The following is a 7,125-nucleotide window of genomic DNA, read 5'->3' on the forward strand; positions in this document are numbered from 1 at the left end:
GGTGGTGAATTACTACCGTTCAATCCTGAGATTGAGAAGACCTTGCGTGAGTTGAGACGATCATCTAGAGTATTGCCGACAGAGGAAGAGCTGAGTACTCTGTCTAGTTACTACGAGAACGAGCTGTTTGAGGAGGATCCACCTTCGTCACCTATCTCTACTTCTTCAGCAGAGACTGTCACATCTCCAGACATGGCTGAAGAAGCAAGTATAGCCAGTCACTCTGAGCCGACAGCTGAGAATCTCTATAAGGGATTCGCATTACCAGGGACGGACAAAAAATTCGACCCAAAACCGTCTTACATCAACTTGGTTGAGAGAAACCAATTCGGGGGAGCTGCAAATGAAGATGCAGCCAAACATATGGAGACATTCATTGACTACTGCTGTTCCATACCCCCACCAACCGGTGTGACCCAGGACCAGGTGAAGGAGACTATGTTCATATTCTCACTTCGTGATGCTGCAAGGGAGTGGTACCGAGACCTAGATCGAGCTGCTAACGGGATCACTGATTGGAAGTCGCTAGCCCTAGCATTCTACAAGAAATATTTCTCTGCCTCGAAGACCAATGCCATTAGAGCTCAGATCACGAGCTTTAAACAGGGTCCTGATGAGAATTTTCATGAGGCATGGGTTCGTTTCAAGAAGCTGGTGCGAATTATTCCGCACCATGGGTTCGAGAAGTGGAGCCTATGCAATCAATTTTATAATGGGATTTATGACGATAAGAGGGCTATCCTGGATGCGGCAGCTAATGGTAGATTCCAGGAGAATGTTGGAGAAACTAAGGGGTGGAAAATTATTGATGATTTGGCCACCCATAAAGCTGAGTATGGAAATTCCAGGGGAAATCAAAGGAGAGCTACTGAATCCCCTTCTGTAGCTGCATTAGAGGCTCTTACGGCGAGATTTGATAAGTACGAGTTGTGAGGAACTTCAAAAGGAGAGATCTATCAAGTGAATGCTGTGTCAGACGGTCCTTTCGTCTGCAAAAGATGTGGAGCTGAGGGACATGTTTCAGATTTTTGTCCTAATCCCTATGAGTCTTGTGCTGCTTTTCAACATTATAGGCAGACAAATACTTATTTTGAGCCGAATGTTCATCCAAACTTGAGGTGGAGTAGCCAAAATGTCCAAAACCCGACTCCACCCCCATAGCAGCAACAACAAAGTTATGTGCCCCCTCATAAGCAGCAGCAGCCATACCAAAAGCCTCTGTATGTCCCTCAGCAGCAGCAGCAGTCCCATGGCTCCGATTTTGCCGAGTTGAAAAATTTGTTGCTGAAAGAGTCTCAAGCTAGAGAGGTCGGGATGAAAATGTTGGAGAGCCAAATCGCTCAATTGGCTAGCAAGAGTGCAACTCGAGCTCCGGGGCATTTACCGTCGCAGCCGGATCAAAAAGAGACCCTAAATGCTATCACTTTGAGGAGTGGGTCTACCCTCGATGGGCCCGCTATGGTTGAGGATGTCACTGAAAAAGATGAGGCGGAACCGAGTAAGAAGAAGGCAGTAACGAACAATAGCAAGAAAAAGACGATCAGCAGGTATGTCAGTCGATCGACTGACATACCCGGTCGATCGACTGAATCGCGAAACAAAACAGTTTCTGGTCCTGTAGAAGTCAGTCGATCGACTGACCAACATGGTCGATCGACTGACAACGCTGCTGATAATGAACCTTTTCGTCCTCCAATGCCTAATAACTTGAGGGACCACTTGTTTCGGGGTACGACGACTCCGAAAATATTGAGGCAAGACCCAAATGCTGATGGGTCAGTCCCGGTTCCAAAGTATGACCCGATGACGATTAATGGTTCATTTTTTAGACGGTCTGAAGAAGGGTCAAGCTACAACAAGGAGAAGGTAGTGGATTTTCAGCCTAAGTCCACCGATGCCGGCATGAGAGACCTAGAGGAGAGGGCTAAGTTACTTCTTACAGCCCCCTATCCGGAGAGATTGGTGCCGACGAAGGAACATGTATCGTTTAACAAATTTGAAAATGTTATTCGCAGCTTAAATGTGCAAGTTCCTTTTCTTGAATTAGTTAATCAAGTGCCTGCTTACATGAAATTTATGAAGCAACTTTTGTCTAAAAAGAAGTCACTTGAAACTGTGCAATCTGTCGCATTAACTGAGGAGTCATGTTCTTATTTGACCCATACTGCACCTCATAAGCTAGAAGACCCAGGTAGCTTTTCAGTCCCATGTAGTATTGGCACATTTTCTATTGAGAATGCATTACGTGACCTAGGAGCCAGTATTAGTGTAATGCCCTTGAGTCTTGCTAGGAAGTTGAAATTGACTAGTTTTGCAGTTACCAACATGACAGTACATATGGTTGATCGTTCTGCGGTCCAGCCTATAGGAGTCTTAGAAGACATTCCCGTGCAAATAGGGAAGTTCTTTTTCCCTATTGACTTCATTGTAATAGATATGCCCGAGGATGCCCACATTCCTATCATATTGGATAGACCATTTCTGTACACTGCTAGTGCAGTTATAGATGTTGGCTCAGGGACATTGATTTTTAAGGTAGGGAAACACTCCATTGTCTTTGCCCAGACAGCTAAGAAGAAAGATCCTATGTGGCCAGTCACTTGTAATGTGGTTTCTGAAAAGAAATCCTATTTTGTGCTTCCTGATATGCCTGCCCCTATGACTATTCCTGTTGTAACACCTCCGCCCCAGATTTGGAGCAAATTGAAGGAAGATTCTTCTATTTTGGATATTGCAGGAGCTGGTTTGGGGAAGGAAGAGCCGCATGTTGCTCCAGCTGTGAAGGAGCCAATCGTTCAAAGAGGCGGTTTAGGATGTCTTAGCTATGGCACTGATGAGGAGCCTGATGAGTAGCCAGTCAATGTGACGGAGTCCGATTTGGATTCTGATGAGCCGGACGAGGTCATTGATTGGGAAGATGTTAGAAATGTTGATCCGTTGAGTTATGCGGATGTTGGAGTTGAGAAGAGTGCAGCTGAGGAGATGAGCACTGTAGAGGCTACTTCTTGTAGCCAGAAGCCGAGCAAGTGGGCCATTCCGTGGCCGTTCTTGATCAACTATTAGTTGATTAAGACTTTACAAACACTTTATTGCTTTCGTTAACCTTTTTATTTATTGTTTTTGTGTGCGCGAGACTTTGCATTTTTAATAAGTTTGCTTAGGATTTTAAATACTTTAGACTGTTACTTTGTGTTTTGCGCAATTTTGGGCGCGTTTTTATGTGTATTTGCAGGTTTATAGACAATGTTGGCTCAATTTATTGAGCTAATTCGAAGAAAATCAGAACTTACAGCAGGTTTTCCAGTCGATCGACTGCCTCCTATGGTCGGTCGACTAAGCTGCGAATTCCAGGAGCTTCTGTTCCTGTTCACTCTGGTCGATCGACTGGGTGATGTGGTCGATCGACCATGTTCGCTGTTGTACCTGTTTTCGATCATTCCCCTGCTGTGTTTGGTCGATTTGCGGAATCTAGAGAGTCTTTTCTCCACTTTATTTTCCAACTCATTTCTGTTTTCTTCTGTTTCTTTATTTTACACATAATTTTGTGTTTCAATAATTGTTTTCTCGGATTTACGCGTGGTATTTTCTGTCTTTTCAGGTACCTATGGTAGCACTGTTGGCTACTGAAACCTCCTAGCTCACGCTGGTTTGGGGAGGTTTCTTTTTGCTGCGCTTAAAGTCTTATGAGTTTCCAAGTCAACTTCATGTCCTTTTTAATTAATTTTCTCGCAAATTCCCGTTTTCCTTTTATTTCATTACATGATTTTGCACAATGGGGACATTGTGTGATTTGGTTTGGGGAAGGGTTTTGCGTTGCATTTCATCTGCTTGCATTCACGTTTACATTTTTGTCTTGCATTGTTGTTTATTTTCTCTTATATATACAAAAATCTCAAAAAAATTGAAAAATTTCAAAAATTCAAAAAAATGCACGTTTATTTTAGCATATAGGTCGAGTCGGAACGGTAGTATTTTAATGATTACATTGCATTTTCAGCTGTTTTATGCCTAAGCCGTGCTGAATTGACATGTTATTAGTAGAATCTCATATGCATACCTACGAGTTTTCGTTAAATTTCTTGCTGAACTTTAGACTTGACTTAGATTTATGGCAAACTACATCATTTTCTAAGGTTTAGAGCTTATAACTGGTGACATTCATGACCAGTTTATCTAGGATTGTGAGTAGTTACTCCTTGTAAGACATGTTACATTAATTTGCATAAATATGAACTTAATCTGCTTAATACCTGTATGCATTCGGGTTCGTGGTTAGTTGACACATGAGGAAGAGGTCACCCCTTTATTCATTTTGCCCATAAGCTCCACACTGCCAGAAATAGTTTTTTTGTCCCGATAACTACTTCCTACACTTAGCCTGCCCTTGTCAAGCTAGTAGTTTATGTTCTTAGGATTGTTACTTTGTTTTTGGTAGCTAATGCTCATTTTGAGATGATGTTGGGAAGATGAAAAAGGAAGGAAAGAAGAAGAGAAAAAAAAAAAAAGAGAGAAGAAGAATGATTCGAAAAAATGAGTGCTGTACTGTAGAGGGCGGTCGATCGACTGGCCATCTTGGTCGATCGACTGCAGCCCGAGAAAAGAGAAAATAAAATCACATGGTTGGAGTTTTGATTAGTTGGTGATTTTATTCCCATGCTTTATTATCATCATTTGGGGAATTACAATTATTTCGGAGATTTTGAGATTTGTGCTTGCTATCAGCACCGTTTCGATTGAAATTTTGAGCAAGAAGTTGGGATGATTTATTAGTTTGGTTCCCTTAGTTACTAGCTTGACTTTTAACTCTGTTTTTATCCAAATTTATTTTAGCCTCTTCTTACCCATACCTCACATATCCATATTTACCTCGGCATGTGTCATGGTCATTTGTTTGGTTGGAATGCATATGTACGGTTGTAGAGATTGTTTTCATATTAGATTGCAGGCATGTTCTTATAGGTCGTAGTTAGGTGAGTGTCATTACAAAATGAATTCTTTCTATCTTTACCTTTACATTTTATTCACCTGTGCTTATGTGTGATATGAGCGACCCGTGAGAGTCCATAATGATAAGTCTTTATAGTTGACGGTTCAGCAGTTTTTAATGACTACATAACTCGTTTGCATGATTCATATTGCTAATTGATTGTTAGATGTTGCATTAAATTGGTTTAAGCTTTACTTGTTTCATTTCGCTCTGAGATTGAACTCGTTCCACTAGGTTTTAGGATCGAGTCTTGTTCTTGCTTGTCCGTACGGCCAGCCATTATGTTATTAGCAGTTTAAATGATCGTGTTCTACACTGAAAAAGAAAGAAAAACAAAACGAAATAAGCAACTCATCGAGGTGATTTAAGTCTATTTAAAATTCATTTTAACGTGTAGACTCATTGCACTTGTATAATCGATCTACCTCAAGAATTATACAAATGATCCCAAGACTCAATTTCCGTATATTGATAAGCCAACTGTTTGGCTAGTTCTACCGTTAGAACTCTTGGTCGATAGATTTCCGTAAATCCTATCTTTAGTCCACCATAATCACAGGATCGTACGAGTGACCATAGTGTTGAGATAAAATAGGTCAATCAGTTCCAACTTACCCGACGTAGAAGGGGTCATATTATGCCTGCCGACGAAGAAGGGATTTATTGGAGTTTGACCTATAAAGACTATTCTCAATTTTTGGTTATACGAGGAAGATCCCATCAACTTAGTTTTAATTCATTTAAAGTGAACGAAAATCTAGGATTACGTGAATGAATTAACTTAGGTGATGGCTTATTAAGTCCGTGTGACATCTGTATGTCATAGAAAACTAACGCGTAACCTCTATATGAGTCAGTTTTCATGCAAATATTAGGTGGTTTGGTTTTAGGCGGAAAATGATGCAAACTATCGTTACGATGAAAAACATAAAAAAAATGCAAACCGTAAATAAAAGTCCTAGTGTGACCTATCCTAGCAAAATTAACATAATACAACTTTGGAATCCACCGTTGGACCCGAGAAGCTTGTCTTGATGTTCCATCTTGGTTCATGCAGCGGGAGTGAGCATCCGATCTCCATCTTTGGTCTTCTCAAAATTACAATTTAAAATTTACAAAATATAAACCTATTTACATTCTAAATAAAAACTGTAATTACAAGTAAAAAACCAAAACGGAGATGCGAGATCTCAAAATACAACCAAGACTGTGTTCCATCATTACGGTAACACGTTCTACTAAGGCCACACTAAGTTACAACCATTTGTAAAATTAAATACGTAATGAAAACATTCATGGCATTCAAAAGTAACGATAAATAAAAATGCATCAACTAAAACAAAATTTATTCGTGACATAATTCCGTAATTATGTTAAATTTATCCAAACCACCTTTTAACGATTAAAAATTATGTGACAAAACCGCTTTTATCAACTTAATTTTAATTCATTACAATCCGTTACTTTAAACCGCTTTAAAATAACTAAATGGTACGTGTGTGAACCGTTTCACAATCAAGCGAGTGTACAAAATCCGTATAATGTACATTTTATGGCCAAAAGGAAAAATTATAACAATTTTTTTTTTCTTTTCAGCGCTGCCAGAACAAAAAAGCTCGATCGACTGATACAGCCAGTCGATCGAGTGGTCTCGCCAAACAGAATAGCTTTCGAGAAATTGATTTGACAAAACAAAACCAATTGCAATTTCGACGTAATTCGTATAAAATTAAATCTACAATTGACAAAACCTTAACATATTGCTATAATGACCGTTTATGATAACAATATGCAAAAACAAAACGAAAACAAAACCAATCGATCGAGACACTACAGTCCTCGATCGACTGATCAGACGTGAACAGCAAGTCACGGTTTTCAAGGCAAAAAAAAAAACAATATCGATTCAAATCATTTTATGAAAATCACGATGAAAAATTTACGTGGCCTCGCTCTGGTACAAGTTGTAGGGAAATATCCGTATAAAACCCCTTAAAATTAAGGACTATAACGTAATTTATCATGTGATTAATGGTCATAAACGAAAAACAAGAGAAACGATAAAAGAATAAGAATCAACCTCGGGTCCTGTGCGAAACGGCCTAAGAACAGAAATCAACGCAGATTTCCTCCTAATC

At 39.8% G+C, this 7,125-nt stretch overlaps 1 non-coding gene across 1 annotated transcript; it reads right to left on the minus strand.

Annotated features, from left to right (window-relative positions):
- Nucleotides 1-573: 573 nt before the first annotated feature.
- On the minus strand, nt 574-680 carry LOC141603891 (small nucleolar RNA R71). The gene has a single exon (XR_012525729.1). It is a non-coding gene; the product is annotated as a small nucleolar RNA R71 (small nucleolar RNA).
- Nucleotides 681-7,125: the final 6,445 nt, after the last annotated feature.

Source organism: Silene latifolia, chromosome 9 (genome assembly GCF_048544455.1).
Source record: "Silene latifolia isolate original U9 population chromosome 9, ASM4854445v1, whole genome shotgun sequence".
NCBI classification, from domain to species: domain Eukaryota; kingdom Viridiplantae; phylum Streptophyta; class Magnoliopsida; order Caryophyllales; family Caryophyllaceae; genus Silene; species Silene latifolia.